The sequence below is a fragment of the Choloepus didactylus genome, chromosome 18 (genome assembly GCF_015220235.1).
Source record: "Choloepus didactylus isolate mChoDid1 chromosome 18, mChoDid1.pri, whole genome shotgun sequence".
In the NCBI taxonomy this organism is placed as follows: Eukaryota; Metazoa; Chordata; class Mammalia; order Pilosa; family Megalonychidae; genus Choloepus; species Choloepus didactylus.
Genome location: NC_051324.1, coordinates 67127835 through 67142853, shown reverse-complemented (window position 1 = coordinate 67142853; position 15019 = coordinate 67127835). Strand labels below are relative to the sequence as shown.

At 47.1% G+C, this 15019-nt stretch overlaps 1 protein-coding gene and 1 pseudogene across 15 annotated transcripts in view; one reads left to right on the top strand and one right to left on the bottom strand.

Moving 5' to 3' along the window:
• SLC39A11 (solute carrier family 39 member 11) overlaps positions 1-15019 on the top strand; it is a 519734-nt gene that overhangs the window by 385564 nt on the left and 119151 nt on the right. The gene's annotated exons all lie outside the window — the stretch shown is intronic.
• On the bottom strand, positions 8424-14607 carry LOC119513498 (annotated as a pseudogene).

Sequence of the window (15019 nt, the reverse complement as noted above, 5' to 3'; positions counted from 1 at the left end):
TTATGTTGAAGGTAACTAACCCTTGGTTGCGAAAAACTTTAGCTGCTTCTGAATTCTAATTCTCCAGTCCCCTGGAGCATTGTATAGTTTTGACTTTCTGCTCCTTTGTAGAACTCTTTCCACCTTTGGCTTCAACTTGGCATTTTTCTGGAATCCCTCGTACCTCAAGGGCAGGAGCTTGCTTGCTTCTTGTTCCTTGCTCCTTGCATGCTCTCTCTTGTGCACACACACTCGTACACACACACACACACTCACACACACGCACACTCATGTCCGAGTGCACAAGTCATGCCAACGTCAGCTCCTCTTCCCTCTCCCACCAAGCAAGGCAGGTGCCCTGTCCTTGGTGCTCCTCTCCTCTTTTGCTTTGACCTTCTTACATGCTGTCAGGTTTTCAATTCTCTCCTCGATACAGAAGCTTCTCGCTTCTCTACATCTGGATCTTCCTTCTTTCTCGGGCTCCCGTGCATCCCTTCCCTCCACCAGCTACATGCTGTTTCTGTCAGCGATAGCACCCTTCTTCCCAGACTGGAAGGCTCAGTGTCGTGTCCAAGTCTCTCCTTTCCAGAGCTGCTCTCCCCAATTCCCAAGTCAAACCTGTTCACTGCCCCTTCTCCTTCACTCCCGTGAACCAGAGGCACCTGAGAGAAGGACAGCGCCTCCCCTAGGGAAAGAGGAACTTGCTCCTAGCCTGCCAGATTCTAAGTGCGAACTCCCACATCCAGCCCTCCAGGCCCTTCCAGATGTGCCTCGCAGCCACATCTGTCACTGTTCCCCCGCATGAAGTGGCCCCAAGGAAGTGCTAGGAAGTACTTATGAGCACAGACTTTGGAGCAAAGGTCCCGAGCTTGGATTCTGGCTCTGCCACCTACTAGCTTGGTTGGATCCTTTGATACCTCTTGAAGCTTCAGTTCTGTAGCTCATGGGTGAGTGGTGAGGATTGGATGAGTGCCTGGCACTTACGAGGAGCTTGGCAAGTAAAACTGCTGGTTTAACTGTGTTCACTGCACTCAATCAGCCTTTCCCCTAACCTTTGTCTGGCCCTTGCTCCCAGTATTCCCTGTAACAAAGAGAATCTCCCATCCCTCATTTAATGCTGCCCTTTTCCTGCCTGATCGCCTTGGTGGAAGATGGGGGGTCTGGTGGGGTGGGGAGGAAAGAGCAACTTCAAGTTGCCTTGTTCCTTGTCTTCTTCAGTGCTCATAAAATCCCCAATCTCAGATGTGGAAACTGAGCCCTGCAGAGACTTCCACCTGCCTCCTGCTGCAGCACAGAGCTTGGTATTCCTCAGACACTTTATTAGTTTTTGTTCTTCACAGTGAGGGTCTCATGAATGCTTTGGATGATAGGGATAGTGTGTGACTCCGATGTAAAGTCCCTGTGGGCAGATCCTTGTTTTGTATCATGCTGTTCCAGTGCTTGGCACGTAGGAAGCAGATCCGCGGGTGAACGAACCACACTCCTCATACAGAGACACTCTCAAGCGTAAACACTGTTCTCCATTAGGCAGTAACCAGCCCCAAGCTCCGTTCCAGCCCTGACTCCCTCAGGAGCCTCCAGGGACTGCCCCATCCCTGGGGACAGCTCCTTCTGACAACTTCTGTGTGAATCACTTCTTTGGCTTGTAGCACCTGCCACCTCCAATTATGTTGTCATCATCCTTTTGGCGTGGGCTGCATCCCAAGGCACTGGTACAATTGAGGAGTGCAGGATGTATCTCTTTGCATCCTGAACCCTTTGCTGTGCCTTGCATACAGCTGGTGTCGGGTCAGCGCTGGGTAGCAGCATGCTGCTGTTGGATTTGAGTGGGTGCTGTTTGCTCTGGGCACAGAACATCCTCTCCAGGGCCTGGGATCTGTTCTCCATACTCCTCGTTGCTGAAATAGGTGCTCCACTGCTCCCTCCCCTTGCTTTTCCTGTGCTGTCCACCTCTGCCTCCCTTGTCCCCTATACTTGGTATTTCCCCAGGGAGCAAGGGGGTGTTATGTTTTGTATGCAGAGGCCAAGTCTCAGGCTTCCGTAATGGACCATGGCTGCTCGACTCCATGGGGAGGGTGTATATTTCCAAAAATCTGGAGCCAGTGCGCCAGGAACTGCAGAGCAACCAGCTCCTCCGGCATGTGCAGTGACCCCAAAAGAAGGCGACAGGACAAATCTGCTGGCTGGCTTCCCGGGGTATGGTTGATGGGAGATGGCTGGCAGTGAGTGGACTTGAAGCCTGTCACTGCTAGGAGGAGGGAGGCCTCATTTAATAAATGAGATGTGACTTCTAGACTCCTCTGTCTCATATATTAGAAAACAGGTTCTCTGTTTTGACCAGAGGCCTGCTGAGCCCTTCTAAGGAGTTTCCTCCTGCCTGAGGCTGAGCCCAGGGCTCCGTTCCTGTAAGTCAGAGTGACTAAGCTGGAGTCCAAAGAAATGCAGGCTGATTGGCATGCCGCTACTCTGAGCGTAATTTACGCTACATTAAGTTGACATTGCACTGCATAAAAGTCTGGCCAATTCTGACTTCTTTCTTAGAGTCATGTTCTATGCCCTGCTTCCTTCCCCCCAATATTCATCCCCCTTCCTTTTGTTATGTGTTCATTCATTCACTCATTCATGTATTTGTTTATTTATCCAACAAATATTTGTTGAGCTTCTTCTGTAGCAAACATTTATGCTCTTCACTAGGGATGCAGCACATAATGATCCTGCCGTCATGGAATTTTGAATTTAGAGAGACAGACAAACAGTATCCCATAAATTGCACCCTTCATTAGTTAAGCGCCGTGCATGGCGTGCTGTGAGATCTGAGTCCTCTCACAGGCAGTTCTGACCTAACATATTAGGAGGATGTGGTGCTTTAAAAATTTGTCCACAAGTTCTTTGAGACTCCTCCCTTCAAGAAGTAGCGTCTCTTTCCCCTTGCCTTGAGCCTGGGCTGGACTTCCTGCCTCTCTTGTAACAAACAGAAACAAGCAGAAGTCACAGGGTGCAGCTTTGGAGACTAGGTCACTAAAAGTCGCTGTGGCTTCCGTGTTGGTTGCTCTGTCACCCTCTCCCTCCTTGTGGGATCCCTCAGTCGCCGTGTGTGAACAGTCCCGTGAGCTCAGGAGCAGATCCTCCGCTCCAGGCGAACCTCAGATGATTGTCGTTCTGGCCAACGCCTCATCAGGCTCATGGGAGACCCAGTGAAGCCAATTCTGGATTCCTGACCCACAGAAACTGCGAGACAAGACATCTTTATTGTTTTGAACCATTGTTTTGGGGTAATTTGTTATGCAGCAATAGATAAAACTAATACAGGGTATGGTGGAGATAAATTCTTTGATACCCTGCATGTCTGAAAATGTCTTCATTATACCTTTATTTTTTTTATTCAGTTTTATTGAAATATATTCACATACCATACAATCATCCATATACCTTTATTTTTTTATTTAAATCAGTTTTTTTTTAAGAATTTCCAACATTGACAATTCTTATTAAAAACATCCAAGCACAGGACACAGAACTTCAGCAAACAGCATTCTTACGGGTATCTAACAGACATTCGAACGTCCACCCTTCTGTGAGACACCCTGAGCTCACCGGTGAACTCTGCTTCCAAGTACTCCTGCAAAGCACACACAAGCCCAGTCCGTGTTCTCCACCCATCAGCTTCGGTTCACATGGCCACACTTGCACGTCAGTAACAGAAGAGAACACACGCCAGACAGCCTTCACAGCGGTTGACAAAGGGATGGGAAATACGAGTATTATTTCACTTAACACATTCAACTAATGGGGGTTACCTAAGAACAAAACTCACTTAAAGTTTTCCAACAGTTGTGGCTGTCCTTTGAATGCTGAAAACATTTGTACATTGTTTGCTATCATTGCTCTCTGCACACTCTCTCAGCAAAGCCACAGGATTGAGAGATACATCTTGCTAAGTTAAAAAATATCCATTATGCACCACCAAATCTCTGCCTGTGTTCTCTCCTTTTTCTTACTCATACTAGCCTGTCGTGCCTCGGCACCACAATCAGTACCATGCAAGTTTTCAAAAGTTCACATAGCCTTCTGGTTCCATATCATAGCCTCATGTTCATAGCTTTGATAAGACTCCATGAACTAAAGAGTGGTGGATAAAAATGGAACATCCACCTTCAAAGACACAGCCTGTATGGTGTGATGATGAATTCTGGAATGAGAAAGCATATAGACAGAAAAATTCTACAGAATATTCTATGGCAGAATATTTACAGCATGACTTTCAGTGAACTGCTTCTTCCATAAACATTTGAAATGAGATGAACTGCAGAGACTAGATGAAGACTTCATATTGTACTTCTGTATTTGAGAGGAGACAAGTGTTTAAAATAAACAAAAGAACCAAACGTTGTGACACCAGGAGATTTGCTGAAGGAAAAATCCATATGGCGGGGTTCAAAAATAAAACAAGGAGAAAATAATGTAGTTCTAATCAATGGTTTCCATTTGAAACATGCAAAGAATTCACTTGAAAGGTCCAGAGATAAAATATTACAGGAGAGAGACCTGAAGATGGCGGCTAGGTGAGACAGGGCAAAAAAACACCTCCATGAAAAATACTAGATAAAAACCAGAAAGTGGCCCAGAACACCACTTCCAGAGTAGTACCAGCCAGACAAGGTCTGCTAAATCTACAGGGACCGTGCATTTGGTGAAACCAGGAGTCTCCATTCTGAAACGAGTGAATGAGTCGGCTAAAAGTCCTGCAGCTGTGCTGCAGTGTGGGGAAATGGTGGGTTGGCGTTTGGAGACGGACTAGTCTTTTTAAAAAAAAAACAACAACCCAGGAGCAGCTGTAGATATGACAGGGAGAGCCGCGCAGTGAAGCATGGTGGGAGTGGGCTGGGCTAATGCCTCAATGTCTAGCGTGGAGGATACCCCTTCCCACACCCACTGCTGACTGTCTCAGGCCCAGGGGAGCAAAGGGGAGCCAAAGGGAGAAAGGACCGCACAACTTGCAGCCATCTCCCTGGCGGGCAGGGGACACTCCTGCCCAGGGCTATACCCGCAGCCCAGAGCCGCGCCAGGAAGCCCAATGTAACGTGGAGTCTTTCCCACAGCACTGCACACACGCCACAGTGTCGGCTGTGGACTGTGGCTTTTAGTGCACCCACAGCTGCTTGTCTCGGAGCTGGGAGGGTGGTGCTGTGTGGAAAGGGGGAAGTTAACGTGCCCCATTCAACCATCTTTGAAGTGGGCTGGGAACGCCCCTGCATGGCCCGGTGTCCCAGGGCTTCCCTGGAGGCCGGCACACACTTGTGACGTGGCATGGCCCTCCCTCCCTCAGCAGAGGTCCTGGAAGAGCACAGCTGGGAAGGGGAACCACTCGGAAATCCCAAGGAACCCACGCCAATACCCAGGACTAGTGGGTCAGCGGCAGAGAACAGCTTTAAATCTCCAGAAACACCTGGGAGGTTTGATTATTAAAGCTGCCCTTCCTCCCTAACCACTTAGACACACGCCCCCTCATTCAGGGCGGACAGCACTGACAACACACCCAAATTAAGTGCACCAATTGGACCCCATAAGAGTCAGATCCCCACACAGCACAAAGACAAAGTTGGGGAGAACTGACTTGAGGGGAATACGTGACTCATGGATGCCATCTGCTGGTTAGTTAGAGAAAGTGTACGCCACCAACCTACAGTTCTAACATATTAGAGATCAAGTAAAGCAAATGCCAAGAGGCCAAAAACAGCAGAAAATCTTAAAGATATGATAAAACCAGATAATATGGAGAACCCAAACCCAAACACCCAAATCAAAAGATCAGAAGACACACAGTACTTGGCACAATTAATTAAAGAACTACAGACAGGCAATGAGAGCATGGCACAGGATATAAAGGACATGAAGAAGAGCATGGCACAGGATATAAAAGACATAAAGAAGACCCTAGAAGAGCATAAAGAAGAAATTGCAAGAGTAAATAAAAAAATAGAAGATCTTATGAAAATTAAAGGAACAGTAGGCCAAATTAAAAAGACTCTGGATACTCATAATACAAGATTAGAGGAAGTTGAACAACAACTCAGCCTCCTCGAGGACCACAGAACAGAAAATGAAAGAACAAAAGAAAGAATGGGGAAAAAAATCGAAAAAATTGAAATGGATCTCAGGGATATGACAGATAAAATAATACTTCCAAATTTAAGCTCATTGGTATCCCAGAAGGGGAAGAGAAGGGTAAAGGTCTAGAAAGAGTATTCAAAGAAATTGTTGGGGAAAACTTCCCAAACCTTCTACACAGTATAAATACACAAAGCATAAATGCCCAGCGAATTCCAAATAGAATAAATCCAAATAAACTCACTCCAAGACATATTCTGATCAGACTGTCAAATACTGAAGAGAAGGAGCAAGCTCTGAAAGCAGCAAGAGAAAAGCAATTCACCACATATAGAGGAAACAACATAAGACTAAGTAGTGACTACTCAGCGGCCACCAGGGAGGCGAGAAGGCAGTGGCATGACATATTTAAAATTCTGAGAGAGAAAAATTTCCAACCAAAAATACTTTATCCAGCAAACTCTCCTTCAAATTTGAGGGAGAGCTTAAATTTTTCACAGACAAACAAATGCTGAGCGATTTTGCTAATAAAAGACCTGCCCTACTTCAGATACTAAAGGGAGCCCTACTGACAGAGAAACAAAGAAAGAAGAGAGAGATATAGAAAATTTTAACAGACATGTATAGAATATCACATCCTAGATCACCGGGACACACATTCTTCTCTAGTGATCACGGATCTTTCTCCATAATGGACTGTATGCTGGGACATAAAAACAAGCCCCAATAAATGTAAAAAAAAAAAAAAAATGAATTTGTTCAAAGCACATTCTCTGACCACAATGGAATACAAATAGAAGTCAATAACCATCAGAGACTTGGAGAATTCACAAACACCTGGAGGATAAAAATGAGGGGGAGATAAAAACATTCCCAGATAATCAAAAGCTGAGGGACTTCATCACCAGTAATCAGTCCTATAAGAAATGCTAAAGGGAGTTGAGCAGGCTGAAAGGAAGGGCCACTAAACAACAGACTGAAACTACATGAAGGAATAAAGATTTCCAGTAAAGATCACATGGTAAATATAAATACCAATACTACTGTATTTTTGATTTGTAACTCCACTATTTACTTCCTACAGGATCTAAAATACATAAACTGTAATGATAAATCAGTGGTTTTGGACTCAATGTAAAATAGGTAATTTTTGACAAGAACTACATAAAGGTGGGGGAATGATGGAGTATAGGAACATAGTTTATGTGTCATATTGAAGTTAGGTTGGTAGCAAAGAAAAACAAGATTGTTATAGATTTAAGATGTTAAATTTAAGCCCCACGGTAAACACAAAGAAAGTATCAGAGAATATGACCATAGAGATGAAAAGTAGAGTAGGGGTTCCAAGAAGTGGGAGAAGGGGCAATAGGGAGTTAAGAAATGAGAGTAGGGTTTCTGTTTGGGGTGAAGGGAAACTTCTGGAAATGGATGGTGGGAAGGTGATAGCATTGCAACATTCTAAATGTGATTAATTCCACTAATGGAATGCTAGGGAGGGGGTGGAATGGGAAGATTTAGGCTATATATATGTTTCCACAGTTGAAAAAAAAAAAGTCTAAATAGATGACAATTAAATGCCAAGGATGATCCTGCATGGGATCTGAGGATGGAGGAGAGGAGGCTCAAAGGGACACAGATGGGACACACACACACATAAAAAGGAAATATAGAATGTAAGCTTTGTATCAATGTTGAATTTCTTGAACTTCTTAGCTGTGCTTAATGAGATTGCATAAAAGAATATTCTTGTCCATGGGAAAGGTATATGTGAATTATACTGTTTGTTCAAATATATGTGCAGCTTGCTCTCATATGTTCAGAGGACAGAGCAATAGATGATGGATGATAGATAGGGAGGGAGGGAGGGAGGGAGAGAGAAAGGGAAAGAAAGAAATGGTGGTGTGACAGGATGTTAAAGGTGGTGGATGGGGCATCGGGGGAGGGGGTTGGGGTATGATGGAGTTCTATGTATGGGGTTTGTACTGTTTTTGCAACTCTTTCTGAAAGATTGAATTTATTAATTTATTAAATTAAAAAATATATATTACAGGAGAAACCTTTTGATATCAACTGAAGTGTTGGTTTACCAAACAGGAAAACAGCAGTTCATTTTCAGCCACTCAATATTTCAACCCTTTATATAACAAAACGTAAAAAAATTCCTTTAGCTCTTCCTTTTTCTAAACCAAAATGTCAAAAATACTGCTGAATATACTCACACTTAACAAACCAATTTTGGAAAATTTTAGTACATGTACATTTTACAATATACTCACCATGAGTTTAGAAAAATTTGAATCCCCACCAGTCTATACCAACCAGCCACAACCCACTGTCTACATTCCCCAGCCAGAAGATTTGGAATCCAAGCTTGAACCAAGGCCTCCATTAAAACCACTGCCTGACCCTGCATTTGATGCTGATCCCCAACCAATTGCTATAACAGAATTAGAGCCACTATAAGAGTTATTTCCAGATCCAAAGGCCTGACTTGGCTCCCTCTGCATGTTGCCTTGGCTTTGGTTATTCCCTGATGGGCCTGACTGGTTCTGCTGCCTGGCTGACATCCCCATCATACCCCAGCTGCTCTGCATTGCTGCCTGGGCTGCGGCCAGCATCGCGGGGTTAATGCTGAAAGTGCTCAAGTTCATCCCTCTGCCCACATAACCACCTTGATTGTTTCCCAACCCTGCTCCACCCCCTCTACTGTTACCAAATCCACCCTGATTCCCAAAGCCACCTGTGTTACCACCAAGTCTTCCACTTTTTTCTAAATGTGCTTATGTTCAGTGTTAGATATATGTATGCTGATTCCTTTAATGATGAAGTCCTCTCCACAGAGACTGGGCAACCTGATAATCTGCAAATGTAACAGACAAACACCCCGAATGGTTTGGGGATGAAGACATCTACCACTTCTCCATTCCGGCAGGAGAACTGCCACAGCTCATCAGCAGTCGTGTCCTCTGTACTGCACCCGCTGAACACCTCCCTGCTTCTCAAAGTCCCATCTGGGCTTTGCTTAGAATTAGGAAGCTTACAGTCACACCATCATCCATCCATCATATGTCACTGTGACATTACTTTCACCTGGGTTTCATAGTCCATAAAACGAACACAGCCAAACCCTTTTGAATGACCAGTTTTAATATCCTTCTTGACCTGCACCATAAGAACTTCTCCAAAGGTACTATAATATTCTTTTAGACCCTGTTCAGTTGTTTCCCATGGAAGACCCAACACTATTAAATCAGATGTTTTCTGGACTGCTCTTTTCGCTTTCACTGCTGATGAAGGATCAGTTTCATCCATTTTTCTTTTGTTATCTTTGGGATAGTTGACAACATATACTAGATTTCCCTAGCCAACATCAGGTGCGTGAGAATTCCTGCCATGAGCTAGACACCTCTCATACACTGAGACACTGGATTCCTGTAGTGCAAACCACGTGTGAAACCGGGCTGTGACAGTAGGCAGCAGCACTGTCCCATCCTCTTCTGATCGTATTCCAATAAGTTCGTCTTTCTCATCTTCAGTTACCGAATATATTCTGAGGTCTTTTCTTATTTTTCTGCCAAGCAGCTGCTAGGAAGCCTGATGGGGAGACTGAAATGGTGACGGGCCCAAGAGCAGCCCAGCTACCACGTCACTCCCACAAAATAGATACCTTTATTTTGAACTAATGATTTGACCATGCACAGAATTCTATTCTATAGCTGGAAACCCTCTTCCCTGCAAATTTTGAGGGCATTTGTCCGTTGTATCCTGGCTTCTTGTGTGGCTTCTAAAGGGCCCAGTGCCTTTCTTTCCACACCCCTGACCCACAGAAACCGTGAGAGATAATAAGTGTTTGTTGTTTTAAGCTGCTGAATTTTGGGGTAACTTGTTACGCAGCAATAAATAACTAATACCGAGGTTGCTTTAGTGTCCTGGCTGCTAAAACAAATACCAAGCGATGGGTTGGCTTAACAACAGGAATTTATTGGCTCACAGTTTTAGAGGCCGGAAGGCCGGCTTTCTCCCAGGGTCGGTATCATCTGGCTGCCAACCATCTTCGGAGTTCCTGGCTTTTCCATCACATGCAATGTGCACGATTATGCTTTCTTTCTCCTCTGTGTTCCATTGACTTCCAGCTTCTGGCTGCTCCCTGTGGCTTCTCTTCTGTGTCCAATTTCCTTTGCTTATGAGGACTCCAGCCATATTGGATGAAGACCTGCCCTTATTCAGTGTGGGCACACCTTAGCTAATAACATCTTCAAAGGCCCTGTTTACAAGTGGGTTCACACCCACAGGACCAAGGGTTGGGACCTAAACGTGCCTTCTGTGGGGGACGGGATTGTGTTGGGACAATTCCCAACAGAGGGGCGGGGAGAGATGGGGGGAAATGATGGAAGTCCTCCTCCTGAGACCTGAAGGAAGGGAGAGAAGTGGGGAGGGTGGTAGTTATTCCAGGCCAGGGGGCACAGCATGCACAATAGCCCCACAGCAGGAAGCAGGTGATGAGGTGCAGAAGGGAAAGGATACCCCGAAGATCCATACAGCTGGAGAGAAGGGAAGGAGAGGGCGGCGGTGGCTTGAGAAGCAGCTGGATGCCAGCAGAGGACAGGCCCCAGGGCCTCGGGGCCCGTGCGAAGAATTTCATACTTTGCCCTGAGAGCAGTGGGAGGCCAGGGGAGGTTTGAGTCCTGGCAGCAGCAGCAGATTTTCTCACCCAACTAGGAGAATGGCTACTGGGTGCCACCACCTCGTCAGCTGGGACCCAGCGGAAGTGCCGCCCGGTTGTAACTGGTCCTTGGTGCCTTGCGGACTTTGAGGGGTTGTTTGCTCTACTCTGCTCTGCCAGGCTTTCTGCCTTCTCCCAGGCAAGCCCCTTCCCTTATTATGCATGATTTGCAGTCATGGGTTGCTGGACCATGCTAAGCATGAGCTTTCAAATTTCTTCTTTCTAGGTTAAGGAAGATGCGGGGACCCATTCAACAGCGGTGAATATTCCCAGTTGTTACTCTGGCTCTGAAGTGCAATCTCCTTTCCCTGGGGTGGGTGGGTGAGGGTGCCCCTGGGAGAAGACACATCTCAGGCATAGTCCTATGCTAACAGCGCCCTCGATTTTGAAGGCGGTGTTAGCAGTTAGAGGCAAGACTGGGGGCCTCCGTGGCTTCCTTGCAGCCTCCTCCGGAAGGCTCTTTCCTCCGTGCGCTGTTCTGCACAGCTCATCCCAGGCTGTCAGTGTGCACCTTGGGGAGCCTGGAAGTCTGATTCGTGTTTGCACAGCAGGGCTGTGTCTCCCTCCCCTGCCCTGCTGTGAAGGGAGAATGGGTGCAGGGGGGAGGTTCTGACCCAGCCCAGGTCTCCACCTCAGCCTTAGACTCAGAGAAGCGGAGTGTGTTTAGCGCAGTTGTTTGCCCTCCTTCTCTGCACCTTATTCCATCAATTTCAAGACAGAACAATGTACATACCCAGAGGCATTTCCCCTGGGAAAACTAGGATTCTGCCATTCTTAAGCCTTTCCCTCCCATATCTTTCAGTTTTTCTGTTTCATACCATCCAATCTGTCATCAAATCCTCTGCATTATATTAAAGAAAAGTCTCTCCATTCCAGGGACCCCAGATGTAAGTGCCTTGGAGGACCAGACAGGTCATGTGAATAAGACAAGTCAACAGGCAGAAAACTCGCCCAGTTACAGGAATTCAAACTCACTCCTTAAAACGGAGCTTGTAACCCTCCATCTTTCCCTTGCCCATCCTGCTTCTCCCTGCTGGGCTGTACAACATCAGCTTTCTGCCTGGGAGACTTGTCCTAAGTCCATCCTCCTCCAGCCTCTCCCACACTCTGTCCCTCAGTGATTTTCCTAAAATGGCACTCGTCACTCCTGCACTTACGGGCTGACTCACCAAAGCCTGCCGGAGACGTCTAAACACCTCCGAGATGAATACAAGTGCCCTTGTCATCTGCCCCAAGCGCTCTGTTTGTATTTCGGTTTCCTCACTCAGATCTAGGAGCGCTTTGAGCCTTGTTGTTTAGACTTTTGTCTTTGCACACCCAGGGCATAGCACAGCCTCAGGAGAAGGGTCGGTGCTGCTTGCTGAGTGAGTGATGGGCTGGCGAGCACACCACACTCCGACGGCGTTTATGCCCCTAGGAGCTGGCAGCGGGGTGTGTGGAGGTCAGTGAAGGAGGTGCAGCCCCTACATGAGGCAGTGACCCCTTGACATCCCTCAGGCCCCCTGACACGGCCGGCTGCTTTGCCAGGTGCACTTTGGCCCAAGAGGGATCACGGCAGTTCTACCAGAGATGGACAACATGGCTTAACGAAAGGCACCAGGGAGACAGGATAGAATCGTAGCTCACACTGGAGCTTGGCCTCTGGAGCCAGACAGCCTTGAGTTCAAATCCCGGCTCCGTCACCTCCTACCACTCGCCCTTGTGAACGAGACCTCACCTCTCTGTGCCTGGGTTTCTTTCTCTGTAAAATGGGGGTTTATCATGGTACCTGCCTCATAGGGCTGCCATGAGGATGGAATGAAATGCACTCAGAACACTCCCTGGTACACAGGAAGTGCTTTGTAAGTGCTTGCTGTTACAGTTTGCTATTATTGGCCCAGTGCGATGCTCTCAGGGTTGAACCTGCACCAGAAGTACCTGGAGACTTTGCTGCAACCCTACCTTCAGAGTTTCTGATTTAGCCAGTTGGGGTGGGGCCTGAGAATTCATTTGTGAGAAGTTCCCAGGCAGAGCTGATGCTGCCAGTTTGGAGACCCTGCTTCGAGAACCACTGGCTTAGTGGAAAGATCTTCAGGTGAGGGAGCTGAGGTTTTGTCTCTGACGTGGCTAACAAGCTCTATTTGAGGCTTGGTCTAGTCATTTATCTTTTAGCTTCTATTCTTCTGTCTTCCCAATGTCCTAGTAACTTTGCAAGTGTTATATGAATTCAGAAACTGTGGTGTTTTCTTTAAAAGAAAGGTTTCCTCCTCATCAGCTCACTCCTTAGAGACAGTTTCAGATCTCTCCATGACTTAAGGAATGTCCTGGCCAGAAGATTTGTGCCACCTCTGATGTCACTGTGTTCCGTAGGTTGCAGGTTTGTAGTTCTGGAGCTGTGCTGCCTACCTCCCCGCCATGTGCTGTTTGTCCAGGTCACTGGTTTGTATTTCAGTCAGAGCTGGATCATGGGCACCCAGGAAGGAGGCTTTCTCACAGCCAGAAGACCCTGGGATCAGCCAGCCGGGAGTCCTGGATGCACCAGCCTGGGGACACGGGATACTTTGAAACTTGATGGCGCCTGCTTCCCTGATCCACTGGAAGAAAGGAATAGATGGATAGTTCTACTGGTCTCTTACCCAGCACCCCCCTGTGCAGACATAAAAACAGTAACCACCCTTGCACATGGCACAAAGACTTTACCTCTTTGAGTCCCGGGCACAGAATGGATTTGATTTCCTAATTTCCCATCATATCCCTGCAGCCCCCATTCCCCCCACCTCCACCACCTGCCCTTTGGGAGAAGACAGAAAACCAAAGTCAGGTTAAATTCCCTGCGCAAACATCTCTAGCTTTGCAAGACCAGACTGGAAGGTGAAGCTTGGTCATGTTCATAAATTATTTACTCAGCATGACAGGAGGCCCTTCCATGTCAGCAGACCTTTCCCCCCCCATCTCCAATAATGCTTGGCCTCCCAGCCCGGGCTCCTCAGTGCCGAGGCCTTTCAACTGCCCCAGGGAGTGAGGTTGCAAAGGCTCCCACTGGATGAAAAGGTCCTTTTCATTAGGGCTAATTCAGTTTCTTCAGAGAAAGGCTGGCCTTTAATCAGCTTGCTGAGTTCTGCCTCCGGAGCATCCAGTCCCCCCTGCACAGTGGGAGGCTGGTAATAGTGTTTGCTGAAGTGAGGGGAAGGGTGGAATCAGATGTTGGCCAGCCATTATATTCCAAGTAATAGTCCCAGCTCCTAGATCTTTCTCACCTTGGTGACAGTTTACCTGCTTTCTTATCCAGTCACAAAACCATTCTCCATCTCTCACCCCTCTCGCCCCAGCCAGTTCAGACTTGCGTTTCTTGGTGGCCAGTCCTCTTCTGTGCTTCTCCATGGAGTCAACATCATGGTGCAGGTGCAGATTTAGTAACAGACAGCTAGAGATTGTTTGTCAAGGAGGGAGTGAAATATTGCTTTGCATCCGAAGTCTGACTTTCCTTGTGACAATGGGAAAATGGAATGCCGACCTCGGTACATGACGCTCAGTCAAATGAAGGTAGGGGTGACATCGGTGTGGACCAAGAAAACCACACCAGGGTGAAGGGGCTGGCCTTCCCCTGTGGTGGCGTTGCAGTTGGGTGGTCTGTGGTGGTCACCTCCTTTCTCCTCCAGCCATGCCTCCTGCTCTCCCTTGACCAGTCTTAACACACACGTCCCCGCCCAGGATTTGGGACGGAGTTCTTTCTCTGTCTCTGGGGTGATGTTGCCTAGGACTTACGTTCAGCTGCGGTGGGAGGGGGCGTTGCCTCTTCAGTCTGTACATTGACTCATCTCACCTCATCTCTGTCCATTGCTGGATGGGGGCATTGGCCACTATGATGGAAAGTCCTTTTGTTTCTCAAGTTATCTGTGTGTGTTTTTTCTACTCCCTTCTCTGGAGGTGGGTTGTTGAGCATGCCTAATGACAGGGCAGGCTTTGAGAAAGCAATATAATGAAGAGTTTACATATGGAGGAATGGAAAGTGTGAACTGGAGCTGCTCCCTGGGTGTGCAAAGCCGGTCAACTTCCCTGACTTTTTATTTCCTCTTCTGTATCATGATCAGATGAGAGCGGTCACTAGAGAAAACACTATTGTGCAGAAACAAGGGGAAAGGACGAATTCTGCCAGAAGAAGTAATGGCAGACCCCTGTGCTTAGGGAAGGGACTTGCTCCTGATGGGGAATCCCAGGAAGGCTGGAGGA